Here is a 14,162-nt window from a genome sequence, read left to right as displayed (position 1 = left end):
CGCAGAGGAGGGGAGACCATGAGGCAAGGTGGGAGATGGGGGCAAGAAGTGAGAAAAAAACTAATCGCAAGCTAGGGCAGGATTCGGAAAGTGAAGCCGAAAAGGGGCTTAGCATGCAGCCCAGGGGTTTCTTTGACTGTCCTAAGCCCACAGGGACTTTGCCGTCCTCAGCTCATGAGACTTGAGATGGGTAGCTTGATTTGCTGAGGAAATGCGGGATGACAGATTCAACTCTGGAGTCAAACATAGCCCGGAACTATCGCCTTAAACTGAGTTTTAAGCCTGGTGCCGATAAAAAGAAAGAAATTAGCCTTAGATCGGGCAAGCCGTTTGACGGGGGAAAATGAGACCCCCTAGGCCATCTAGGTGGTCGCTGGATGCTGTGCAGACATCAGCAGCTGTTCATTTCATGCCCTCACGTCTCCTCGTTAGTATAGTGGTCAGTATCCCCGCCTGTCACCCGGGAGACCGGGGTTCAATTCCCCGACGGGGAGGTTAAACCTTTTCTGGATTTTTTTTAGTTCTTGACAAATATTCTTGAAGATTAGGCTGAGTCAAGTAGGGAATGGGTGCCAAGAACTGACTCTTTAAGAAAAAAGCACCGGCAACGCTAGTCATCGTACAATATTTGTGCACAATTGCTTACATTAGGCGGCCGGTCCACTTTATTGAGTCCCCCTCAGCACCATTTAGTGCTCCTGTTGTCTGCGAAGTCCAAATTGTAACCCTGAATCAGTTCCTCTTCTGACCCTTTGTATCATGTTACATGACGAGTAATGATCACCTGTTAGCTTTATCCCTAATTATAACTCTCACTCTTTCCCTGCATCTAACCCTAGCTCTAATCCCATCATTAACCTCGGTCCGGGCACACGCGTGAACCCTTACTCTCATCTCAGCCTCTCCTGGTGATACATCACACCTGGGATCGTTTGCTCCCTGTGGGCTGTGGGAAATTTGCTACCAGCACGCCCTGGAAGTGGGGCTCATTCCGCTGCAACGGGAGGTCTTCCCAGGACGCGTCACAGCTCAACGCAAGAGCTCCTGGGTTTCGAAGGCTCTTGCAGCAAGCCTTCACAAAGCAGCAGGGAGCGCCGTTCCAGATGGGAAACTTGAGACTGGATGTCCAGAAAAGCAAGACGTCAGAAGCGAAACCTTTTTCCTGCAGGGTGTGGCATACCATCCGCTTGCTCATTGCGACAGAGCTGGCACTAATGAAGGAAGAGGTCAACGTTACGTTCTTCTTTAAAATGCAAGGCCAGGAAAAGTGGCAGCGGTGGGATTTGAACCCACGCCTCCGAAGAGACTGGAGCCTTAATCCAGCACCTTAGACCGCTCGGCCACGCTACCTCCCTGCTAGTCGCCGAAAGCGGAACTTGACCCGTTGCCCGGCCCGCTTTAGTGCTTTGCCTTTTCTCCTTGGAAAGTCTGGAGACAGGCAGTGGAAGGGCAGGCAAACTGTCAGGTGCGCAGAGGAGGGGAGACCATGAGGCAAGGTGGGAGTTGGGGGCAAGAAGTGAGAAAAAAACTAATCGCAAGCTAGGGCAGGATTCGGAAAGTGAAGCCGAAAAGGGGCTTAGCATGCAGCCCAGGGGTTTCTTTGACTGTCCTAAGCCCACAGGGACTTTGCCGTCCTCAGCTCATGAGACTTGAGATGGGTAGCTTGATTTGCTGAGGAAATGCGGGATGACAGATTCAACTCTGGAGTCAAACATAGCCCGGAACTATCGCCTTAAACTGAGTTTTAAGCCTGGTGCCGATAAAAAGAAAGAAATTAGCCTTAGATCGGGCAAGCCGTTTGACGGGGGAAAATGAGACCCCCTAGGCCATCTAGGTGGTCGCTGGATGCTGTGCAGACATCAGCAGCTGTTCATTTCATGCCCTCACGTCTCCTCGTTAGTATAGTGGTCAGTATCCCCGCCTGTCACGCGGGAGACCGGGGAGGTTAAACCTTTTCTGGATTTTTTTTAGTTCTTGACAAATATTCTTGAAGATTAGGCTGAGTCAAGTAGGGAATGGGTGCCAAGAACTGACTCTTTAAGAAAAAAGCACCGGCAACGCTAGTCATCGTACAATATTTGTGCACAATTGCTTACATTAGGCGGCCGGTCCACTTTATTGAGTCCCCCTCAGCACCATTTAGTGCTCCTGTTGTCTGCGAAGTCCAAATTGTAACCCTGAATCAGTTCCTCTTCTGACCCTTTGTATCATGTTACATGACGAGTAATGATCACCTGTTAGCTTTATCCCTAATTATAACTCTCACTCTTTCCCTGCATCTAACCCTAGCTCTAATCCCATCATTAACCTCGGTCCGGGCACACGCGTGAACCCTTACTCTCATCTCAGCCTCTCCTGGTGATACATCACACCTGGGATCGTTTGCTCCCTGTGGGCTGTGGGAAATTTGCTACCAGCACGCCCTGGAAGTGGGGCTCATTCCGCTGCAACGGGAGGTCTTCCCAGGACGCGTCACAGCTCAACGCAAGAGCTCCTGGGTTTCGAAGGCTCTTGCAGCAAGCCTTCACAAAGCAGCAGGGAGCGCCGTTCCAGATGGGAAACTTGAGACTGGATGTCCAGAAAAGCAAGACGTCAGAAGCGAAACCTTTTTCCTGCAGGGTGTGGCATACCATCCGCTTGCTCATTGCGACAGAGGTGGCACTAATGAAGGAAGAGGTCAACGTTACGTTCTTCTTTAAAATGCAAGGCCAGGAAAAGTGGCAGCGGTGGGATTTGAACCCACGCCTCCGAAGAGACTGGAGCCTTAATCCAGCGCCTTAGACCGCTCGGCCACGCTACCTCCCTGCTAGTCGCCGAAAGCGGAACTTGACCCGTTGCCCGGCCCGCTTTAGTGCTTTGCCTTTTCTCCTTGGAAAGTCTGGAGACAGGCAGTGGAAGGGCAGGCAAACTGTCAGGTGCGCAGAGGAGGGGAGACCATGAGGCAAGGTGGGAGATGGGGGCAAGAAGTGAGAAAAAAACTAATCGCAAGCTAGGGCAGGATTCGGAAAGTGAAGCCGAAAAGGGGCTTAGCATGCAGCCCAGGGGTTTCTTTGACTGTCCTAAGCCCACAGGGACTTTGCCGTCCTCAGCTCATGAGACTTGAGATGGGTAGCTTGATTTGCTGAGGAAATGCGGGATGACAGATTCAACTCTGGAGTCAAACATAGCCCGGAACTATCGCCTTAAACTGAGTTTTAAGCCTGGTGCCGATAAAAAGAAAGAAATTAGCCTTAGATCGGGCAAGCCGTTTGACGGGGGAAAATGAGACCCCCTAGGCCATCTAGGTGGTCGCTGGATGCTGTGCAGACATCAGCAGCTGTTCATTTCATGCCCTCACGTCTCCTCGTTAGTATAGTGGTCAGTATCCCCGCCTGTCACGCGGGAGACCGGGGTTCAATTCCCCGACGGGGAGGTTAAACCTTTTCTGGATTTTTTTTAGTTCTTGACAAATATTCTTGAAGATTAGGCTGAGTCAAGTAGGGAATGGGTGCCAAGAACTGACTCTTTAAGAAAAAAGCACCGGCAACGCTAGTCATCGTACAATATTTGTGCACAATTGCTTACATTAGGCGGCCGGTCCACTTTATTGAGTCCCCCTCAGCACCATTTAGTGCTCCTGTTGTCTGCGAAGTCCAAATTGTAACCCTGAATCAGTTCCTCTTCTGACCCTTTGTATCATGTTACATGACGAGTAATGATCACCTGTTAGCTTTATCCCTAATTATAACTCTCACTCTTTCCCTGCATCTAACCCTAGCTCTAATCCCATCATTAACCTCGGTCCGGGCACACGCGTGAACCCTTACTCTCATCTCAGCCTCTCCTGGTGATACATCACACCTGGGATCGTTTGCTCCCTGTGGGCTGTGGGAAATTTGCTACCAGCACGCCCTGGAAGTGGGGCTCATTCCGCTGCAACGGGAGGTCTTCCCAGGACGCGTCACAGCTCAACGCAAGAGCTCCTGGGTTTCGAAGGCTCTTGCAGCAAGCCTTCACAAAGCAGCAGGGAGCGCCGTTCCAGATGGGAAACTTGAGACTGGATGTCCAGAAAAGCAAGACGTCAGAAGCGAAACCTTTTTCCTGCAGGGTGTGGCATACCATCCGCTTGCTCATTGCGACAGAGCTGGCACTAATGAAGGAAGAGGTCAACGTTACGTTCTTCTTTAAAATGCAAGGCCAGGAAAAGTGGCAGCGGTGGGATTTGAACCCACGCCTCCGAAGAGACTGGAGCCTTAATCCAGCGCCTTAGACCGCTCGGCCACGCTACCTCCCTGCTAGTCGCCGAAAGCGGAACTTGACCCGTTGCCCGGCCCGCTTTAGTGCTTTGCCTTTTCTCCTTGGAAAGTCTGGAGACAGGCAGTGGAAGGGCAGGCAAACTGTCAGGTGCGCAGAGGAGGGGAGACCATGAGGCAAGGTGGGAGATGGGGGCAAGAAGTGAGAAAAAAACTAATCGCAAGCTAGGGCAGGATTCGGAAAGTGAAGCCGAAAAGGGGCTTAGCATGCAGCCCAGGGGTTTCTTTGACTGTCCTAAGCCCACAGGGACTTTGCCGTCCTCAGCTCATGAGACTTGAGATGGGTAGCTTGATTTGCTGAGGAAATGCGGGATGACAGATTCAACTCTGGAGTCAAACATAGCCCGGAACTATCGCCTTAAACTGAGTTTTAAGCCTGGTGCCGATAAAAAGAAAGAAATTAGCCTTAGATCGGGCAAGCCGTTTGACGGGGGAAAATGAGACCCCCTAGGCCATCTAGGTGGTCGCTGGATGCTGTGCAGACATCAGCAGCTGTTCATTTCATGCCCTCACGTCTCCTCGTTAGTATAGTGGTCAGTATCCCCGCCTGTCACCCGGGAGACCGGGGTTCAATTCCCCGACGGGGAGGTTAAACCTTTTCTGGATTTTTTTTAGTTCTTGACAAATATTCTTGAAGATTAGGCTGAGTCAAGTAGGGAATGGGTGCCAAGAACTGACTCTTTAAGAAAAAAGCACCGGCAACGCTAGTCATCGTACAATATTTGTGCACAATTGCTTACATTAGGCGGCCGGTCCACTTTATTGAGTCCCCCTCAGCACCATTTAGTGCTCCTGTTGTCTGCGAAGTCCAAATTGTAACCCTGAATCAGTTCCTCTTCTGACCCTTTGTATCATGTTACATGACGAGTAATGATCACCTGTTAGCTTTATCCCTAATTATAACTCTCACTCTTTCCCTGCATCTAACCCTAGCTCTAATCCCATCATTAACCTCGGTCCGGGCACACGCGTGAACCCTTACTCTCATCTCAGCCTCTCCTGGTGATACATCACACCTGGGATCGTTTGCTCCCTGTGGGCTGTGGGAAATTTGCTACCAGCACGCCCTGGAAGTGGGGCTCATTCCGCTGCAACGGGAGGTCTTCCCAGGACGCGTCACAGCTCAACGCAAGAGCTCCTGGGTTTCGAAGGCTCTTGCAGCAAGCCTTCACAAAGCAGCAGGGAGCGCCGTTCCAGATGGGAAACTTGAGACTGGATGTCCAGAAAAGCAAGACGTCAGAAGCGAAACCTTTTTCCTGCAGGGTGTGGCATACCATCCGCTTGCTCATTGCGACAGAGCTGGCACTAATGAAGGAAGAGGTCAACGTTACGTTCTTCTTTAAAATGCAAGGCCAGGAAAAGTGGCAGCGGTGGGATTTGAACCCACGCCTCCGAAGAGACTGGAGCCTTAATCCAGCACCTTAGACCGCTCGGCCACGCTACCTCCCTGCTAGTCGCCGAAAGCGGAACTTGACCCGTTGCCCGGCCCGCTTTAGTGCTTTGCCTTTTCTCCTTGGAAAGTCTGGAGACAGGCAGTGGAAGGGCAGGCAAACTGTCAGGTGCGCAGAGGAGGGGAGACCATGAGGCAAGGTGGGAGTTGGGGGCAAGAAGTGAGAAAAAAACTAATCGCAAGCTAGGGCAGGATTCGGAAAGTGAAGCCGAAAAGGGGCTTAGCATGCAGCCCAGGGGTTTCTTTGACTGTCCTAAGCCCACAGGGACTTTGCCGTCCTCAGCTCATGAGACTTGAGATGGGTAGCTTGATTTGCTGAGGAAATGCGGGATGACAGATTCAACTCTGGAGTCAAACATAGCCCGGAACTATCGCCTTAAACTGAGTTTTAAGCCTGGTGCCGATAAAAAGAAAGAAATTAGCCTTAGATCGGGCAAGCCGTTTGACGGGGGAAAATGAGACCCCCTAGGCCATCTAGGTGGTCGCTGGATGCTGTGCAGACATCAGCAGCTGTTCATTTCATGCCCTCACGTCTCCTCGTTAGTATAGTGGTCAGTATCCCCGCCTGTCACGCGGGAGACCGGGGAGGTTAAACCTTTTCTGGATTTTTTTTAGTTCTTGACAAATATTCTTGAAGATTAGGCTGAGTCAAGTAGGGAATGGGTGCCAAGAACTGACTCTTTAAGAAAAAAGCACCGGCAACGCTAGTCATCGTACAATATTTGTGCACAATTGCTTACATTAGGCGGCCGGTCCACTTTATTGAGTCCCCCTCAGCACCATTTAGTGCTCCTGTTGTCTGCGAAGTCCAAATTGTAACCCTGAATCAGTTCCTCTTCTGACCCTTTGTATCATGTTACATGACGAGTAATGATCACCTGTTAGCTTTATCCCTAATTATAACTCTCACTCTTTCCCTGCATCTAACCCTAGCTCTAATCCCATCATTAACCTCGGTCCGGGCACACGCGTGAACCCTTACTCTCATCTCAGCCTCTCCTGGTGATACATCACACCTGGGATCGTTTGCTCCCTGTGGGCTGTGGGAAATTTGCTACCAGCACGCCCTGGAAGTGGGGCTCATTCCGCTGCAACGGGAGGTCTTCCCAGGACGCGTCACAGCTCAACGCAAGAGCTCCTGGGTTTCGAAGGCTCTTGCAGCAAGCCTTCACAAAGCAGCAGGGAGCGCCGTTCCAGATGGGAAACTTGAGACTGGATGTCCAGAAAAGCAAGACGTCAGAAGCGAAACCTTTTTCCTGCAGGGTGTGGCATACCATCCGCTTGCTCATTGCGACAGAGGTGGCACTAATGAAGGAAGAGGTCAACGTTACGTTCTTCTTTAAAATGCAAGGCCAGGAAAAGTGGCAGCGGTGGGATTTGAACCCACGCCTCCGAAGAGACTGGAGCCTTAATCCAGCGCCTTAGACCGCTCGGCCACGCTACCTCCCTGCTAGTCGCCGAAAGCGGAACTTGACCCGTTGCCCGGCCCGCTTTAGTGCTTTGCCTTTTCTCCTTGGAAAGTCTGGAGACAGGCAGTGGAAGGGCAGGCAAACTGTCAGGTGCGCAGAGGAGGGGAGACCATGAGGCAAGGTGGGAGATGGGGGCAAGAAGTGAGAAAAAAACTAATCGCAAGCTAGGGCAGGATTCGGAAAGTGAAGCCGAAAAGGGGCTTAGCATGCAGCCCAGGGGTTTCTTTGACTGTCCTAAGCCCACAGGGACTTTGCCGTCCTCAGCTCATGAGACTTGAGATGGGTAGCTTGATTTGCTGAGGAAATGCGGGATGACAGATTCAACTCTGGAGTCAAACATAGCCCGGAACTATCGCCTTAAACTGAGTTTTAAGCCTGGTGCCGATAAAAAGAAAGAAATTAGCCTTAGATCGGGCAAGCCGTTTGACGGGGGAAAATGAGACCCCCTAGGCCATCTAGGTGGTCGCTGGATGCTGTGCAGACATCAGCAGCTGTTCATTTCATGCCCTCACGTCTCCTCGTTAGTATAGTGGTCAGTATCCCCGCCTGTCACGCGGGAGACCGGGGTTCAATTCCCCGACGGGGAGGTTAAACCTTTTCTGGATTTTTTTTAGTTCTTGACAAATATTCTTGAAGATTAGGCTGAGTCAAGTAGGGAATGGGTGCCAAGAACTGACTCTTTAAGAAAAAAGCACCGGCAACGCTAGTCATCGTACAATATTTGTGCACAATTGCTTACATTAGGCGGCCGGTCCACTTTATTGAGTCCCCCTCAGCACCATTTAGTGCTCCTGTTGTCTGCGAAGTCCAAATTGTAACCCTGAATCAGTTCCTCTTCTGACCCTTTGTATCATGTTACATGACGAGTAATGATCACCTGTTAGCTTTATCCCTAATTATAACTCTCACTCTTTCCCTGCATCTAACCCTAGCTCTAATCCCATCATTAACCTCGGTCCGGGCACACGCGTGAACCCTTACTCTCATCTCAGCCTCTCCTGGTGATACATCACACCTGGGATCGTTTGCTCCCTGTGGGCTGTGGGAAATTTGCTACCAGCACGCCCTGGAAGTGGGGCTCATTCCGCTGCAACGGGAGGTCTTCCCAGGACGCGTCACAGCTCAACGCAAGAGCTCCTGGGTTTCGAAGGCTCTTGCAGCAAGCCTTCACAAAGCAGCAGGGAGCGCCGTTCCAGATGGGAAACTTGAGACTGGATGTCCAGAAAAGCAAGACGTCAGAAGCGAAACCTTTTTCCTGCAGGGTGTGGCATACCATCCGCTTGCTCATTGCGACAGAGGTGGCACTAATGAAGGAAGAGGTCAACGTTACGTTCTTCTTTAAAATGCAAGGCCAGGAAAAGTGGCAGCGGTGGGATTTGAACCCACGCCTCCGAAGAGACTGGAGCCTTAATCCAGCGCCTTAGACCGCTCGGCCACGCTACCTCCCTGCTAGTCGCCGAAAGCGGAACTTGACCCGTTGCCCGGCCCGCTTTAGTGCTTTGCCTTTTCTCCTTGGAAAGTCTGGAGACAGGCAGTGGAAGGGCAGGCAAACTGTCAGGTGCGCAGAGGAGGGGAGACCATGAGGCAAGGTGGGAGATGGGGGCAAGAAGTGAGAAAAAAACTAATCGCAAGCTAGGGCAGGATTCGGAAAGTGAAGCCGAAAAGGGGCTTAGCATGCAGCCCAGGGGTTTCTTTGACTGTCCTAAGCCCACAGGGACTTTGCCGTCCTCAGCTCATGAGACTTGAGATGGGTAGCTTGATTTGCTGAGGAAATGCGGGATGACAGATTCAACTCTGGAGTCAAACATAGCCCGGAACTATCGCCTTAAACTGAGTTTTAAGCCTGGTGCCGATAAAAAGAAAGAAATTAGCCTTAGATCGGGCAAGCCGTTTGACGGGGGAAAATGAGACCCCCTAGGCCATCTAGGTGGTCGCTGGATGCTGTGCAGACATCAGCAGCTGTTCATTTCATGCCCTCACGTCTCCTCGTTAGTATAGTGGTCAGTATCCCCGCCTGTCACCCGGGAGACCGGGGTTCAATTCCCCGACGGGGAGGTTAAACCTTTTCTGGATTTTTTTTAGTTCTTGACAAATATTCTTGAAGATTAGGCTGAGTCAAGTAGGGAATGGGTGCCAAGAACTGACTCTTTAAGAAAAAAGCACCGGCAACGCTAGTCATCGTACAATATTTGTGCACAATTGCTTACATTAGGCGGCCGGTCCACTTTATTGAGTCCCCCTCAGCACCATTTAGTGCTCCTGTTGTCTGCGAAGTCCAAATTGTAACCCTGAATCAGTTCCTCTTCTGACCCTTTGTATCATGTTACATGACGAGTAATGATCACCTGTTAGCTTTATCCCTAATTATAACTCTCACTCTTTCCCTGCATCTAACCCTAGCTCTAATCCCATCATTAACCTCGGTCCGGGCACACGCGTGAACCCTTACTCTCATCTCAGCCTCTCCTGGTGATACATCACACCTGGGATCGTTTGCTCCCTGTGGGCTGTGGGAAATTTGCTACCAGCACGCCCTGGAAGTGGGGCTCATTCCGCTGCAACGGGAGGTCTTCCCAGGACGCGTCACAGCTCAACGCAAGAGCTCCTGGGTTTCGAAGGCTCTTGCAGCAAGCCTTCACAAAGCAGCAGGGAGCGCCGTTCCAGATGGGAAACTTGAGACTGGATGTCCAGAAAAGCAAGACGTCAGAAGCGAAACCTTTTTCCTGCAGGGTGTGGCATACCATCCGCTTGCTCATTGCGACAGAGCTGGCACTAATGAAGGAAGAGGTCAACGTTACGTTCTTCTTTAAAATGCAAGGCCAGGAAAAGTGGCAGCGGTGGGATTTGAACCCACGCCTCCGAAGAGACTGGAGCCTTAATCCAGCACCTTAGACCGCTCGGCCACGCTACCTCCCTGCTAGTCGCCGAAAGCGGAACTTGACCCGTTGCCCGGCCCGCTTTAGTGCTTTGCCTTTTCTCCTTGGAAAGTCTGGAGACAGGCAGTGGAAGGGCAGGCAAACTGTCAGGTGCGCAGAGGAGGGGAGACCATGAGGCAAGGTGGGAGTTGGGGGCAAGAAGTGAGAAAAAAACTAATCGCAAGCTAGGGCAGGATTCGGAAAGTGAAGCCGAAAAGGGGCTTAGCATGCAGCCCAGGGGTTTCTTTGACTGTCCTAAGCCCACAGGGACTTTGCCGTCCTCAGCTCATGAGACTTGAGATGGGTAGCTTGATTTGCTGAGGAAATGCGGGATGACAGATTCAACTCTGGAGTCAAACATAGCCCGGAACTATCGCCTTAAACTGAGTTTTAAGCCTGGTGCCGATAAAAAGAAAGAAATTAGCCTTAGATCGGGCAAGCCGTTTGACGGGGGAAAATGAGACCCCCTAGGCCATCTAGGTGGTCGCTGGATGCTGTGCAGACATCAGCAGCTGTTCATTTCATGCCCTCACGTCTCCTCGTTAGTATAGTGGTCAGTATCCCCGCCTGTCACGCGGGAGACCGGGGAGGTTAAACCTTTTCTGGATTTTTTTTAGTTCTTGACAAATATTCTTGAAGATTAGGCTGAGTCAAGTAGGGAATGGGTGCCAAGAACTGACTCTTTAAGAAAAAAGCACCGGCAACGCTAGTCATCGTACAATATTTGTGCACAATTGCTTACATTAGGCGGCCGGTCCACTTTATTGAGTCCCCCTCAGCACCATTTAGTGCTCCTGTTGTCTGCGAAGTCCAAATTGTAACCCTGAATCAGTTCCTCTTCTGACCCTTTGTATCATGTTACATGACGAGTAATGATCACCTGTTAGCTTTATCCCTAATTATAACTCTCACTCTTTCCCTGCATCTAACCCTAGCTCTAATCCCATCATTAACCTCGGTCCGGGCACACGCGTGAACCCTTACTCTCATCTCAGCCTCTCCTGGTGATACATCACACCTGGGATCGTTTGCTCCCTGTGGGCTGTGGGAAATTTGCTACCAGCACGCCCTGGAAGTGGGGCTCATTCCGCTGCAACGGGAGGTCTTCCCAGGACGCGTCACAGCTCAACGCAAGAGCTCCTGGGTTTCGAAGGCTCTTGCAGCAAGCCTTCACAAAGCAGCAGGGAGCGCCGTTCCAGATGGGAAACTTGAGACTGGATGTCCAGAAAAGCAAGACGTCAGAAGCGAAACCTTTTTCCTGCAGGGTGTGGCATACCATCCGCTTGCTCATTGCGACAGAGGTGGCACTAATGAAGGAAGAGGTCAACGTTACGTTCTTCTTTAAAATGCAAGGCCAGGAAAAGTGGCAGCGGTGGGATTTGAACCCACGCCTCCGAAGAGACTGGAGCCTTAATCCAGCGCCTTAGACCGCTCGGCCACGCTACCTCCCTGCTAGTCGCCGAAAGCGGAACTTGACCCGTTGCCCGGCCCGCTTTAGTGCTTTGCCTTTTCTCCTTGGAAAGTCTGGAGACAGGCAGTGGAAGGGCAGGCAAACTGTCAGGTGCGCAGAGGAGGGGAGACCATGAGGCAAGGTGGGAGATGGGGGCAAGAAGTGAGAAAAAAACTAATCGCAAGCTAGGGCAGGATTCGGAAAGTGAAGCCGAAAAGGGGCTTAGCATGCAGCCCAGGGGTTTCTTTGACTGTCCTAAGCCCACAGGGACTTTGCCGTCCTCAGCTCATGAGACTTGAGATGGGTAGCTTGATTTGCTGAGGAAATGCGGGATGACAGATTCAACTCTGGAGTCAAACATAGCCCGGAACTATCGCCTTAAACTGAGTTTTAAGCCTGGTGCCGATAAAAAGAAAGAAATTAGCCTTAGATCGGGCAAGCCGTTTGACGGGGGAAAATGAGACCCCCTAGGCCATCTAGGTGGTCGCTGGATGCTGTGCAGACATCAGCAGCTGTTCATTTCATGCCCTCACGTCTCCTCGTTAGTATAGTGGTCAGTATCCCCGCCTGTCACCCGGGAGACCGGGGTTCAATTCCCCGACGGGGAGGTTAAACCTTTTCTGGATTTTTTTTAGTTCTTGACAAATATTCTTGAAGATTAGGCTGAGTCAAGTAGGGAATGGGTGCCAAGAACTGACTCTTTAAGAAAAAAGCACCGGCAACGCTAGTCATCGTACAATATTTGTGCACAATTGCTTACATTAGGCGGCCGGTCCACTTTATTGAGTCCCCCTCAGCACCATTTAGTGCTCCTGTTGTCTGCGAAGTCCAAATTGTAACCCTGAATCAGTTCCTCTTCTGACCCTTTGTATCATGTTACATGACGAGTAATGATCACCTGTTAGCTTTATCCCTAATTATAACTCTCACTCTTTCCCTGCATCTAACCCTAGCTCTAATCCCATCATTAACCTCGGTCCGGGCACACGCGTGAACCCTTACTCTCATCTCAGCCTCTCCTGGTGATACATCACACCTGGGATCGTTTGCTCCCTGTGGGCTGTGGGAAATTTGCTACCAGCACGCCCTGGAAGTGGGGCTCATTCCGCTGCAACGGGAGGTCTTCCCAGGACGCGTCACAGCTCAACGCAAGAGCTCCTGGGTTTCGAAGGCTCTTGCAGCAAGCCTTCACAAAGCAGCAGGGAGCGCCGTTCCAGATGGGAAACTTGAGACTGGATGTCCAGAAAAGCAAGACGTCAGAAGCGAAACCTTTTTCCTGCAGGGTGTGGCATACCATCCGCTTGCTCATTGCGACAGAGCTGGCACTAATGAAGGAAGAGGTCAACGTTACGTTCTTCTTTAAAATGCAAGGCCAGGAAAAGTGGCAGCGGTGGGATTTGAACCCACGCCTCCGAAGAGACTGGAGCCTTAATCCAGCACCTTAGACCGCTCGGCCACGCTACCTCCCTGCTAGTCGCCGAAAGCGGAACTTGACCCGTTGCCCGGCCCGCTTTAGTGCTTTGCCTTTTCTCCTTGGAAAGTCTGGAGACAGGCAGTGGAAGGGCAGGCAAACTGTCAGGTGCGCAGAGGAGGGGAGACCATGAGGCAAGGTGGGAGTTGGGGGCAAGAAGTGAGAAAAAAACTAATCGCAAGCTAGGGCAGGATTCGGAAAGTGAAGCCGAAAAGGGGCTTAGCATGCAGCCCAGGGGTTTCTTTGACTGTCCTAAGCCCACAGGGACTTTGCCGTCCTCAGCTCATGAGACTTGAGATGGGTAGCTTGATTTGCTGAGGAAATGCGGGATGACAGATTCAACTCTGGAGTCAAACATAGCCCGGAACTATCGCCTTAAACTGAGTTTTAAGCCTGGTGCCGATAAAAAGAAAGAAATTAGCCTTAGATCGGGCAAGCCGTTTGACGGGGGAAAATGAGACCCCCTAGGCCATCTAGGTGGTCGCTGGATGCTGTGCAGACATCAGCAGCTGTTCATTTCATGCCCTCACGTCTCCTCGTTAGTATAGTGGTCAGTATCCCCGCCTGTCACGCGGGAGACCGGGGAGGTTAAACCTTTTCTGGATTTTTTTTAGTTCTTGACAAATATTCTTGAAGATTAGGCTGAGTCAAGTAGGGAATGGGTGCCAAGAACTGACTCTTTAAGAAAAAAGCACCGGCAACGCTAGTCATCGTACAATATTTGTGCACAATTGCTTACATTAGGCGGCCGGTCCACTTTATTGAGTCCCCCTCAGCACCATTTAGTGCTCCTGTTGTCTGCGAAGTCCAAATTGTAACCCTGAATCAGTTCCTCTTCTGACCCTTTGTATCATGTTACATGACGAGTAATGATCACCTGTTAGCTTTATCCCTAATTATAACTCTCACTCTTTCCCTGCATCTAACCCTAGCTCTAATCCCATCATTAACCTCGGTCCGGGCACACGCGTGAACCCTTACTCTCATCTCAGCCTCTCCTGGTGATACATCACACCTGGGATCGTTTGCTCCCTGTGGGCTGTGGGAAATTTGCTACCAGCACGCCCTGGAAGTGGGGCTCATTCCGCTGCAACGGGAGGTCTTCCCAGGACGCG

General features: G+C 51.2%; 2 non-coding genes across 2 annotated transcripts; both read left to right on the top strand.

Moving 5' to 3' along the window:
- The first annotated feature begins 3,340 nt into the window (after positions 1-3,340).
- On the top strand, positions 3,341-3,412 carry TRNAD-GUC (transfer RNA aspartic acid (anticodon GUC)). The gene has a single exon. It is a non-coding gene; the product is annotated as a tRNA-Asp (tRNA).
- Positions 3,413-7,726: 4,314 nt separating this feature from the next.
- TRNAD-GUC (transfer RNA aspartic acid (anticodon GUC)) lies at positions 7,727-7,798 on the top strand. Its single transcript has one exon. It is a non-coding gene; the product is annotated as a tRNA-Asp (tRNA).
- The last annotated feature ends 6,364 nt before the right edge of the window (positions 7,799-14,162 follow it).

This window comes from Ambystoma mexicanum, unplaced genomic scaffold (assembly GCF_040938575.1).
Source record: "Ambystoma mexicanum isolate Mex_15411 unplaced genomic scaffold, UKY_AmexF1_1 Mex_scaf20, whole genome shotgun sequence".
Classification (NCBI taxonomy): domain Eukaryota; kingdom Metazoa; phylum Chordata; class Amphibia; order Caudata; family Ambystomatidae; genus Ambystoma; species Ambystoma mexicanum.
The sequence above is the reverse complement of the archived record's forward strand: the minus strand, read 5'-3'. Positions and strand labels throughout refer to the sequence as shown.